Genomic DNA, 13926 nt, shown 5'->3' with positions numbered 1-13926 from the left:
CCTGCATTACTCCCATTACAGCATCAAGCTGCTTTTTAGATGGGTCTGGATTCCTGGCCTCAACCACCATTACTAACAAGAAATACAATATTCAAAATGAGAAGGGAGTTCTTCTCAGTGTCCTGGCCAACCATCCCCCAAATAAAAGTGGTCATTCACTTCGTGGCTGTTTTTGAGACATTGATGTGCATAAATTGCCTGCTATTTTCATCTACACATTACAGTATATTTTGTGAAGCGCTCCTCCCGACGTGAAAGGCATTGTATAAATGTAAATTTGTATTTTATTGAAGTGCTATGAGTTGTCCTCCCAACATGAAATGTGTTATATGAAATGCAAAGATTATTACCGTAAGAGAGTTTGAATGAGAAAGATAACAATAACAGGGTGAAACCTTGGGTAAGTTTCCTTACTCCACACGCCTGATAATAATCCCTCAAGAAAATAAAACAATAATAAATTGGTCACTTCAGGCCATGAGGGCATTTTGCCCTCAAATATACAGTCAATTCACTTTACAGTCTATTTTGTGAAGCTCTTTGAGACGTCTAGAAGACGTGAAAAGCGCTATATCAAATGCAAGGATTATTATTATTAACAACTACTTGCATTTATATAGCGTCTTCACGAAGGGTTGAGCTGAACCTTGCATTTGAATAACGCCTTTCCTGTTGGGCAGATGACTTTGAACGCACACAGGGATTCACAGAAGTTATTGTGAAGTGGAGCAACTGTGTATTTAAAAACAACAGGAACAATAACTTGCATTTATATAGCACTCCTCACTCAGGGTAGCGTCCCAGGGTGCACAGTTAACCAATTGGGCACAGCAATGCCTTACAAACAGCCACAAAACAAATGATTAATTTTATTTGGGGAAATTATTAGCCAGGACAGCAGGAGAAACTCTCTTCTCTATTCCATTAGTGCCATGGAATCTTTAACATCCAACAATACAAAACATCCACAGAACTGCAATGAAGTATCAGCTTAGACTCTGTGAGCTCAAGTTCCAATGTGGGGTTTGAATCCCAAACCTTCAGAATTAGAAGTGAGAGTGTTACCAACTGAGCCAGGCTGACCACTCTGCCCATTTGATCTTCTCAATTGTTCTTAATTTCAAGTCTCCTCACCTTCGTCATTCCTCTGCCATCAATTATGGGAAGCAGCCACACCAGAGCTGGAGAAGCATCATTTACTTTAAAAAGGGGTTGGTGATTTGGACTGATCCAGAGCTGCCTGATTCCAGAAAAATAGTAATGACTGAGTATCGATTCGTACACAAACTATGTTTGCCCTAGATTTGTGAGGCTGTGAATTGAAGTAAATGCATCTTTTCCGGGACCCAAGTACCTCCTCCTTATCAGTAACATTGGAAGTCAGGATTGTACAGGACTCCAAAAACCTATTACAGTTCATGTTGTCTGTTCTATTAATAATACCATGAGAGAAAACTAGTTGAGAAGGCTTAAAAAGATGGGTGTCCTTTTGCAATCAATCTTGTTTGGCCAAAGGCGAATAATAAGAGTATATAGCCGGGAGAATTCAAAGGAATCTCCCTACACATTCTTTCTCTTTTAACCCTTGTCCATATCCTTGTTTGTGAATGTTTTAGTCATGTGGGGCGGGGGTGTGGGGGGATGAATGTCAACATGCGCATAATTTCCAGGAAGAAACTCTGGTCAATGATCAGGATCAGTTATGCTGGATGACTTTTTTTTATTCTTTTAATCTTAAAAATTCATTAGAACAAGATTTAGAACTTACTGCTTTCTTTGTTTTGTCAGTCAGTCAGTATGGTGCCCAGCACCCGATCGCACTGTATTTTGCCATTTGATTTCCCTGTAAGACTAAGTGTGTTTCACTGTAGTAATGTAAAATGTAAAGTCACTGGAGTGCAGAATTGATGGAAGCTGAATTTATATTCTGATAAATTTCTTAAGCAGTAGTTTGACTCTGCTCTGGTAACTATGTGATGAATATTGCGAGCAAGCTAAACAGCCAAGGTAGGCTCTGGAAATTCAAAGTGGACTTTCATGAGGATTTTCTGAGATAACTGAGCAGATTGCATGCAGTCATCAGTATTTTACGCAGTTCCTTCAAATGTGTCATGTTTGCCTAATGCTTCCAAAATCCAAGGACTAAGCGCCTTTAATTCTTGTCAGTTGAAGAATGGTAATGTATAAATAGCAATCCTTATGAATGTGCTAGTACTTTATTGTTTCTGTAAATTAATAGAATCACATACAAAGTTTAGCTGAAGCTTTTTGTAGGGAAATGGACAGACTGCCATTCGGATGCTAGTTATTCAATAGTTTGATGTGAACTTTTGAGGTTGGGTGAAGTAGGATCTGGCAAAGTCATTTGGATTAGAGGGAATGTAATAAGGGAGGGTGAAACAAGACTTCTGGCTGAAAGAGAAAGAGAGCACTTGTTTAAGCAGTTAGGGAAAGCTATAAACATAATAAGAAAACATGAAAATGAGAAATTCTGAGGGATGGAAAAAATTACAGTAATGTGCAAAGAATTTATTGAGGCCTTGATAAGAGAACCCATCTGGAGCAATGGTGGTTGGTCTCAGCCAACAGAATACTTTTTTTGTATTCTGTTCACACTGGAATCTTACAGTAATTGAATTGCTTAAAATGGCCTACCTTTATTTTATGTACATGAGTCTCTCTCTCAGTTTAGGAGTAACCAGCCTAAAGAAGCCACCGGTATAATGGGTACCTAGACAGCAACATAATTCAGCACTAAACTCTGTACCCCCATCACACCAGTTCTTACCAGGCTCCACTGCCTCCCTATCACTGAAGGGATCGATTTCAAGATCTGCACACTCATCTTCAAATCCCTTCATTCCTACCTCTCCGACCTGCTTACTCCCCAATCCCATAGGCTGCACTCGACTGGCTCCGGTCTCCTGCCAGTCCCTCGTGCGCTTCGTTCCACCATCAGCAGCCGCAGTTTCAGCTGCAACACCTGATTCTCCGGAACACTTTCTCTCAATCCCTCCACCTCGCACCTGAAGACCTTCCTCTTTGATCTTGCTTATTGTCACCTCCCCCCCTCCCTCCCCTGGCTCGGCATCTTGCTCCGCCGCTGTCAGGTGCTCTGAGATGCTATCCTGCATGAGAGATGCTATGTAAATGCAAGTTATTGTTATTGTCCTTAAAATGCTATGAGGTACAGGGGGATAATCTGTGGTATCCCTTAAATGTTCCTTAAATTAGTACGGTGGGGGTAGAGCGGGGGAAGGTGCTGTTTTGTTGGATGAGGGTTAAACCCGTCAGCCTTTTCAGGGGGATATTAATGAGAAGAGAGTTTCTCACGGCGTTCTGCCAACAATCTCCAAATAAAAATTGGTCATTCACTCAATGGCTGCTTGTGGGATATTGCTGTGTGTAAATTGGCTGCTGTATTTGCTTCCAAAAACAACTACACTTCACAGAAAATCTCGTGAAGCACTTTGAGACATCCTCCCAATCTGCAAGGTGCTACAGCAAATGAAAGGATTATTAATATTCATACTAAAAACCTGGTATAATACACTGACTGACTGTGGCAGTGTTCCACCCCATCCTCTCCCATCACCGAATGTTGGCACCAATTTTCAAGCTCGCTTCAGGTCAACTTTTGTTTTTGTACCTCAGAGAGTTGGGTAGACTTTTTTTTGGTTTGAGTACTTATTCCTGTCTTGAATCTTTCGAGGAGCAGTGAAAGTCTCACATTCTTCCTGAACTAACAAATACTATTTAATGGTAACAAGTTTATGTCAGGATATCACGCCTGGAAATACAAGATAGCAGCAGATCAAGTTTGAAAATTGGAGTCAGAGGAATTCCAAGATAGGGTGGACTTTGTTTATGCTGTTGACTATTGACTGAAACTTTTCACAGTTTCACAATAACTCTTTTCACACAGACAGTTCTTGAGACGTGGAATGCCCTGCTAAGTAAGATGGTAGAGACAGAGTCCATTGTGGGTTTCAGGAGGGAAGTAGACAGATATATGGAAGTTACAAGCCTGAAGGGGAATAGGGATAGGGCAGGTCGGAGCAGTGGCATTAAAGGTACAGCTTGCTCTGAGAGCTGGGGCAGACTGAGTGGGCTAAATGGCCTCCTATTCTGTAAATTTCTATGATTCTATGATCCTGTGAAGGGATTTGAGACATGTAAATATTAATTGTTATTATGATTATTAAAGTTATTAAGGAGTGGGATCCAAACTGCCTTTCCTTGTTCCAGTCATTCTGATGTTCTATTGATAAGAAGAACTTACATTTATAGAGCACCTCTCATGGAGAGTAGCATCCCAGAGGACTCAACAGTGGAAGAGCATGACTTCGAGCCAGGGGTAGGGGGGAACTGACCGTAAGTATTATCGATAATATATTTATCATTTTACTTGGCGTAAAATAATATGCTTTAACCACCAACGCTGAAGAGTAGTTGTTAATCACCAATGCAAATGTTCCATCAACCACACCAGTCATCTTCATGGCATTTGGTGAGATTGCCATTTAGTGCAGAGAAATGCCAAACTCCAGTTCACTGAGCACCATTACAGGAAACAAGGAGAAGAGAGGTTTGACTCAAAACCTGGGATGCCATGACTCAAAACCAGGTTCAAAAGGTGAAAGATAGTGCCCTAACCTGGACCACCTCTTCAGAGTAAAGCCTTGTCTTTCACGCTTCCGTAAAAATATAACTGTTGTCAAAGTAAGCATTGTCCTCACAACGTGAATAAATGTATAGTTGTTTCGTAATTTTTTAAAAATTGTCAACATTTTCCCATACTCCAAGAAATTCAAATTAGCATCTGTTGTCTGGCAATATTTCAGCTACATCTCGAGGATAAGTATATAATGAAGTATGATTCCTCTCCTGGTTTGCCTTCAAGTGGATGGGTGTTTGTGTGTATGTATGTGTGTGTCTGTGTTTAAAGGCTGACATTTCCATATGGTTGACTTTCTACAGTAGTTAAGAAAATGAACCTTTAAATTATCAGTGTCTAGGGGGTGGCAAGGATGGAGGGAGAATAGTAAGCACATGTCTGAAACTGCTGTAATGTTGGTGTTATGCCCACAGGGTGTGTGCCAGCACAACACCCAGCAAGGAAATGTTACTTGGCAAATACTTGTTTATAAAATACACTGATAAGTTTTTTTGTAAACTGGCACAATATATGTATGTCACTGTTAGGACAGCAAAATGTGTTTGAGGTGCATCTGTCTGAGCTGTGGCACAGCAAGCTACCACCTGTTATATCCTGGCAACAATCTGTATTTCCCTTTGCCATCTTGTCTTCATCCTTTCACTGCTTCCAGCATACTTGGCTGAAGTATGATGTGATGTGAGAATGAAGCTATTTGCTGCCCCGCTTGAAGGGCACTATATAAGTGCAAGCTGCTGATGTATATGAAATTTCAAGCAATTTTAAATTTTGGAAAATAGTTGAAAGCATCAGTATCAAGAATATGAGATGAGAAATGGGGCACGATCTGTATCCAATAGACCTATTCACCAACAGTTGCAAGTCAGTCATGTTCATTGTTGTGCATGGAAATAAATTCTACCTTGGGTGTCGGCCTGGCACAGTTAGTTGGAAGCACTCTCACCTCTGAGTCAGAAGGTTGTGGGTTCAAGACACACGTTGGGACTTTGAACTCTCAATCGAGGCTGCCAATTCAATGCAATGCTCAGGATGTGCTGCATTGTTGGAGGTGCCGTCTTTCGAATGAGACGTTAAACCAAGGCCTGTTCAGGTGGACATTAAACAATCCGCCTAAATAAAATTGATCCCTTCATTGGCTATTTGTGGGATGTTGCTGTATGCAAATCGGCTGGCACATTTTACACAGCCACGACACTTCACAGTAAAATCCTGTCAAGTCCTTTGAATTTTTTCAATGATGTGATAAAGTGCTATGTCAAATGCAAGGATTATTAATATGATCTTGTAGCTCCTAAGCACATATTCCAGTTATAACACACAAAGAATAAAGTAATAATATTGCTTTCCAATAGGAAATTATGGGGTAAAATTTTGACTCTTAACAGTGGCGGAGTTTGATGCCGAGTTGGGGAGAGAGGAAAGGTGACTATGTGATAGTCGAAGAGGAAGGCCTTCAGGTGTGATCTAAAGATAATAATAATCCTTGCATTCGATATAGCGCTTTTCACGTCGGGAGTACGTCCCAAAGCGCTTCACAGAACACACTGTAAAGTGAATTGACTGTATATTTGTGGACGAACGCGGCAGCCAATTGCGCACAGCAATGTCCCACAAACAGTCGTAGATTGAAAATGACCAATTTATTATTGTTTTTGGTTTTTGGAGGGATTATTATTAGGCGTGTGGAGTAAGGAAACTTGCCCAAGGTTTCGCCCTGCCTGGAATTGAACTCAGGTCTCTTGCTTGCAAAGCGAGTGCTCTAACCACTGAGCTACAGGACTCCAAAATAAGATGGGCAAAGAGGAGGCAAGGTGAAAGGATTGAGGGAGGAACCTACAGAGTTTCAGGTCAAAGTGGCTGAAAGCACAACCACCGATTGTGGAGCAGAGGAGATAAGGGACATGCAGAAGACCGGAGATGGCAGAAGGGAGAGGGTAGAGGTGTGAGCAGGTTTGAGAGGTAGAGATGTGCTAGGGCATGAACTGATTTGTAGACTCATTTAAGGGTCATGCAAAACGCTGGAGAGACAATCTTGCAAGTTACCTGGAGAAGTCCTAGCCCTGCTGGTGTTGCTTAAAGAAGTTAAGGAACACTTTAAGGAAAACCACAAAAATTTTACCCTTATATTGTTGTATGAATTTTGCACTAGTTCTGGTAATATCATTGCTGTCTATTCCCAGCAATCTATTTGCTCGAATTAACAAATTATTTCACTAGAATACATTATGCGTGAAATAAAATCAATTAACGAAAATTGTAAGCTCATGGCCCAGATTCATACTTTGAACTATGGATTTATTTTCCACCTATTGAAATTTCGTCTGCTGAATGATTTCCTTTGATTCCAGTCTGGTTATATTGAATGTGCTGGTTACAAATGTGCTTGTCTTTGATTTAAATGTCTTCATACAATAAATTGGAATTCAAACATGAAATAAATTATTTGCCATCCTGTAGAAGCCATTCCCCTAGAACTCTATTATTTTTAATACAATGAATAATAATAATAATAATAATCCTTGCATTTGATATAGCGCTTTTCACGTCAGGAGGATGTCCCAAAACGCTTCACAGAACACAATGTAAAGTGAATTGACTGTATACTTGTGGGCGAACGCGGCAGCCAATTGCGCACAGCAATGTCCCACAAACAGTCGTAGATTAAAAATGACCAATTTATTATTGTTTTTGGTTTTGGAGGGATTATTATTAGGTGTGTGGAGTAAGGAAACTTGCCTAAGGTTTCGCCCTCTGCCTGGAATTGAACTCGGGTCTCTCACTTGCAAAGCGAGTGCTCTAACCACTGAGCTACAGGACTCCACGGTGGTTAAAGGATAGGAGGGGAAGATTGTTCTGTCTTTGCTTTTATGAATATTAACTTTTAACCCCAATATCTTACAAAACGTGTGCTTTTCCAATATAAATCATTTACCCTTCCCCCCACCACACACACACATACACCATAACAACAACAACAACAACAACAAGATTCCATTTATAGAGCGCCTTTCACGTCAGGAGGACGTCCCAAGGCGCTGCACAGTTGGGTCATGACCCGAGCAGGGGGGAAATGGTCAGGGTGAGGGGAGGGAAGGGAGGGAGAGAGGAGGGGGGAAATGGTCAGGGTGAGGGGAGGGAAGGGAGGGAGCGAGGAGGAGGAAGAGAGTCGAGAGGGGAGCTGAAGGCACGGTCAAAGAGAAAGGTTTTGAGACCGGCCTTGAAGGAGGAAAGGGAGGAAGCAAGGCGAAGGCACTGGGGGATGGAGTTCCAGAGCCTGGGGCTGAGAGGCTGAAGGCCCGACCACCGATGGTAGGGCGGTTGGGGCGGGGGACGTGGAGCAGACCGGAGCCAGAGGAACGGAGGGTACGGGCAGGTAGGTAGGGGGATAGTAGGTTGGAGAGGTAGGAGGGAGCAAGGCCGTGAATGGCCTTGTAGGTGAGGATGAGGATCTTGAAATCAATCCTCTGGGGGATGGGGAGCCAGTGGAGGCGAGCGAGGGTGGGAGTGATGTGGTCGCGAAGCCTGGTGCGGGACAGTACACGAGCTGCAGAGTTCTGAATGACCTGCAGCTTGTGGAGGGAGGTGCCGGGAAGGCCGGCGAGGAGAGAGTTCCCATAGTCCAGCCTTGAGGTGACAAAGGCGTGAACCAGGGTTTCAGCGGCGTGAGGGGTGAGGTAGTGCCGTAATCTGGCGATATTCCGGAGGTGATGGAAGGCGGTGCCAGTTGTGGTGCGGATGTGAGGGAGAAAGGACAGCTCAGGGTCGAACAAAACGCCGAGGTTCCTGACTGGCTTTGAGAGGTGGAGAGTGCAGCCTTGGATGCTGATGGTGTCAGCGCCTGAGGTGCGGAGGCGCTGACGTGAGCCAATCAGGAGGGCCTCGGTTTTTCGCACGTTGAGCTGAAGAAAGTTGTCTCTCGTCCAGGACTCGATGTCGGACAGGCAGCTGTCAGGACATCGGTGGTCGTGGAGTTGAGAGTAGAGGAGGAAAGGTAGAGTTGGGTGTCATCCGCATACATGTGGAAGTTAACCCCATGTTTGCGGATGATGTCACCAAGGGGGAGCATATAGAGGGTGAAGAGGAGGGGACCGAGGACAGAGCCCTGAGGGACACCACATGAGACAGTACGGGGGGTGGAGGAGAAGCCATTCGTTGAGACGAAGTGAAGACGGTGGGAAAGGTAAGAGCTAAACCATTCAAGGACAGTGCCTTGAAGGTTGAGGTGGGAGGACAAGCGGTGGAGTAGGATAGCGTGGTCGACCGTATCGAATGCTGCCGATAGGTCGAGGAGGACGAGGAGACAGAGGGAGCCCTGGTCACAGATGGTCAGGATATCATTGGTGACCTTGACCAGGGCAGTTTCTGTGCTATGAGCAGCACGGAAACCTGACTGAAGGGGTTCAAAAAGAGAATGGGTGGAAAGGAAAGAGCGCAGTTGGGAGGCGACAACTCTTTCCAAGACCTTGGAGAGAAAGGGGAGGTTGGAGATGGGCCGGTAGCTTGATAGCTTGATAGATAAAATTGGTCATTCACTTTATGGCTGTTTGTGAGGCATTGCTGTGCGTAAATTGGTTGCCGTGTTTGCTTACAAAATGCACAGTCACTGCACTTGACAGTAAAATCCCGTGAAGAGCTTTGGGGCATTCTGACGACACGATAAGGAGTTGTATCAAATGCAAAAATTGTTATCAAATGCAAATGCAGGAATTATTACTTATCAAAAAAAACTACTTGTTTATTCTGAAGAATAGCAATTTTTCATAGAGCCTGACTCTCATTTTTGTGTTGGCAGACATACCTCTCTTGATTTTGGTGGAACGAGCCCAGGGGAGCCTGTCAAACAGAAGGTATCCTATTTAACATAATCTAGTTAAAGAACAACCTGAAGCTCTAAATGTCCATAAATCTCATATTTTCAATGCTGTTTCCGCTGAGTTTTACCTGAGGCTCAAAACTATGCTAGCTGATGTGAAAAGAAAATGTATTGAAATAGTACAGAGAAAAGGCAGGGGAGTGGGACCAAATGGATTGCTCTTTCAAGGAGCCGGCACAGGTACAATTAGATGAATAGCTTCCTTCTGTGCTGCAAGATTCTATAATTTTAAAATACCTACAATTCCACTATACATAGAAGAACTTTTCTTGAACATGAGAATCAAATTGGTCCAGCAGGCTGGGTTGTGTGAATAGCACTCAATTGATCTGTTATATAGCATGTTCTTTAATATATGCCCTATAGATTAATCTTTAATATATCCTATGAGTTATTTCTTTAACTGTGTCAATTGGAATTTATAATAGTGTTTGCATCAATTGTGGTTTATATTTGGAACTATAAAATGACTCCAAATATATTTACTTTTGCAATTGTAATGATTAGTTTTGAAAAAGGCGTCGAAAAAATACATTTTGAAATGAATAAAATTTCCCTACAAATACACTTTACATTAAAATCATCTGAAGTCATTTCAGATGCTTTGATGACATTTTCAGACGCTATATCAAAAGCAAGGATTATTATAATTAAAATAGTTCTAAAAGGATTTACTAAAGTCCAAGTTAACAACTCATTTTAAATGTCTTATTCCTGTATGTTTGTTATTTTTTTGTGATGAAGAATTGTTAACAGAACCATAATAAAGATTATAAGAGAATTACTATGAATATTAAACATTTTCCTTTATCTGTTCAATTTATGGGATCTTTTCCTCAACCCATTTCTTATATTACGCATTGTTAATTTTTATGCATCTAATTGCTAACCTATCCTATATGCCTGATCTGGCATTACTTTTGGTCACTCACTCCACGACTGTGTGTGGGACATTGCTGTGCGCAATTGGCTGCCCTGTTTCGCCCACAAAATGACACAATTTCTGCACTTTACAGTATATTCTGTGAAGTGCTTCGAGGCATCTCGGCAACGTGATAAGGCACTACATCAAATGGAAGGATTCTTATTACTATTTGAATTTGGGTACTGAATACAACAACAACTTGCATTTATATAGCAACCTTCATGCGGGATTGCGTCCCAGAGTCCTTGCAAAAAATAGAAATATAAAAGGATATAGGGATGCAGCAGAGGAATGGGACTAAATGGATAGCTATTTCAGAGCACTAGCACATGCACGGTGGCCCAAATGCCCTCTTTCTGTGCTATAAATTTCTATGATTCTAAATATTAATGGTGTTCAAAAGCTTTCTTAAGCTAAGTGGTAATGCAACTGGTGCCTGGCAGAAAAATTGCTTTGCGATGTAAATTCTTTTTTCAGTAGGGAGCCCCATTGATTCATGAGATCTCAGCTCTTAACCCAAGGTAGCCTCAGACTAGCAACCAAACTAGCATTAATGAGAGTAGTATACCCCAGAGCTGAGTATAGCTTCCATGTGATGCTGTTTTAGCTCAGACTGCATCAGGAATAGAGATTAGTGCTTCACATTAAAATTGAATGCAAAGAACTACTGAAAGTAGTGCTCGTTTACATGATCACAGCCCAAATTGATTCTTGTGCCTTCCAATGTCTCTGGATATTGCTCTCATATTAAATTGCTATATGACGTTATGATTGACAAGCTTTTAAAATTATATCATTATTTTTGTTTTAACAATTTGGTAAGGATTCAATTCTACCGCTGGTCTGCTTAGGTTTATTGTGTTTTTGTGCTTGAATTTATTGAGCCTCTTTTACATATGACAGAAGGATGCCAAGGACAGAATTTATAGGACACATTGGTGTTTCTGCCAGTCCAGGGCTCTGAGACAAGGTTTGTTGTTTCCAAGTATTACTTGGCAGTCTTACGTATCTGATATTTGCTTTTCCCTGCATCTACTTTCATCTTCATCCAGTTATCGGCATTTCTATCACATCCCTGGATATGTACAGACAACTGAGCTTATGTTTCTTTCTGCGCTGGTGTTAAATCACTATTTGCCTGAGGTAGATGATGTTCCCATTTTGCAGAGTCAGAAAGCAAATCAAGTTGTTTGCATTGTAAATAATTGAAATGCACCTCCCCGTGTTTCCTGATCTTTTCCGCCTAGATTCTTTTCCCATTTTCTCTGAATCTACCCAAAACCCAAATCGACTTTTCCACTAGTTGCAACCCTAATCAATGTTCTGTCCTCTTGCTTGTTAGACCAACATCAAGGCCTGGCCGCAAACTTTCTGCAGCTAAATGTAGACAATATGGAACCTATTCTCCCATCAACATCTTCTTACCTGTGGCTCTGACTTGCTTAATCTCCCTGGTCTATCCCTCAGACTAACTGACACTTTGTGTAACCCAGGCATTAGGTTTGATCCCCAGCTGTCCTTTCTACCCCACATCCAATGCCCGATCAGGACGGCTTTCCTCTATCACTGCTTCATTGCCCTCCTCTGGGCATATCTCACACCCAATGCAGCTGAAAGCCCCAATCATACTTTTCTCACCATCCTGCTCGATATTTCCAATGCCCTTCTCTCACTGGTCTCCCCAACATAAACAATCCCAGAATTCTGAGTTGTCTTAAATTGACCAAAGAAAATCGTAAAGATCATGGATCACTATATGACACAAATGCATGGCTGCCAAGAACAATGTTAGATGAGTGAAACACAACAACAACAAAATTACATTTGTATAATGCCTTTCACGACAGGAGGATGCCCCAAGGTTCTGGACAGTCAATGTTACGGACCCGAGCTGGGGGTCAGGATTGCGGAGGGTGGAAGGCTGGGGGAATCAGAGTGATCAAAACACGATCAAAGAGGAGGGTCTTGAGATGGGTCTTTAAGGAAGCAAGGAAGGGGGTGAGGTGGAGGGACTGTGGGCTGGAGTTCCAGAGGTTGGGGGCAGAGTGGCTGAAGGCCCGCCCACCAATGGTGGGGTGGGTGAGGTGGGGACATGAAGCAGGTCAGAGCCTGCTGAGCGGAGGGAGCGGGCAGGATGCTAGAAGATTAGGAGGTTGCAGAAGTAGGGGGGAGCAAGGCCATGGAGGGCTTTGAAGGTGAGGAAGAGGATTTTGAACTGTATCCTCTGTGTGATGGGAAGCCAGTGGAGTCAGGCGAGGATGGGGTTGATAGGGTCACGAAGCCTGTTGCGGGAGAGGACATGGGCTGCAGAGTTCTGGATGATCTGCAACCTATGGAGTTAGGAGTTGGGGAGGCTGACATGCAAGGAGTTTGCATAGTCAAGCCTCAATGTTATGAATGCGTGTACAAGGGTTTCAGTGGCCTGTGGTGTGAGACAGTGGCGGAGCCGAGCGATGTTGCGGAGGTGGGGGAAGGCAGAGTGAGTCATTGCGCAGATGTGGGGTAGAAAGGATAGTTGAGGGTTAAACAAGACCCCAAGGTTCTGGACTGGCTTAGTGAGGTGGAGTGTGCATCCATGGATGGTGATGCTATCAGTGCCTGAGGTGAGGAGGCGCTGACGGGAGCCAATCAGGAGAGCCTCGGTCTTGTTGACGTTCAGCTGAAGAAAGTTAGCTCTCATCCAGGACTTGATGTCTGACAGACATTCTGTCAGGACAGCAGTGGTCTGCAGTCAAGAGTGAAGGCAGAGAGGTAAATTTGGGTGTCATCCTCATACATGTGGAAGTTGACCCCATGTCTGTGGATGATATGTAGTGACATATAGTGGCCTTCATACAGGGTAGCATCTCAGAGAACAATGTTGGAGCTTGATGCTGATCCAGGGAGAAAGGGAGATGACCATATAACAGTCGAAGAGGAAGATCTTCAGGTGCAAATTGAAGACAGGCAAAGAGGGGACAAGATGGAGGGATTGAGGCAAGGAGTTCCAGAGTCTGGGGGCTTAGTGACTGAAAGCATGGCTGCTGATCTTGGAGCGAAGGGGACGAGGGATGTGCAGAAGGAAAGAGGGTCTAGAGAAAATAAATGTATTTATTTTTCTAGATCTGAGAGCATTCCGGCACTGATAATGCCCAGTGTGCAACCATGCTCTGATTTCTTTTATGATATATATATGATCTATCTACTGTAGTGAGACTTGTGAGGATTTATGTACTGGGTTTGGGTTCTATTTGCAGAAGCTAGTGATGAGGAAGCTGCACGAAACTTGTTTTGGGATGGGAATGTGGATCCTAATTTTACTGCCTTCCAGGAATCAATCATGAACATTTTGCAAACCACTGAATTTCTGAAACCACACAAATCTTTTCAGGTCAAATAGACAGAAGAGGCAGAGTCATTATCTGTGTATTCCAAAACAAATACGCTTCACTCTTAATAGGACTATGTAAG

This window comes from Callorhinchus milii, unplaced genomic scaffold (assembly GCF_018977255.1).
Source record: "Callorhinchus milii isolate IMCB2004 unplaced genomic scaffold, IMCB_Cmil_1.0 Scaffold2, whole genome shotgun sequence".
Taxonomy (NCBI): Eukaryota; Metazoa; Chordata; class Chondrichthyes; order Chimaeriformes; family Callorhinchidae; genus Callorhinchus; species Callorhinchus milii.
The sequence above is the reverse complement of the archived record's forward strand: the minus strand, read 5'-3'. Positions refer to the sequence as shown.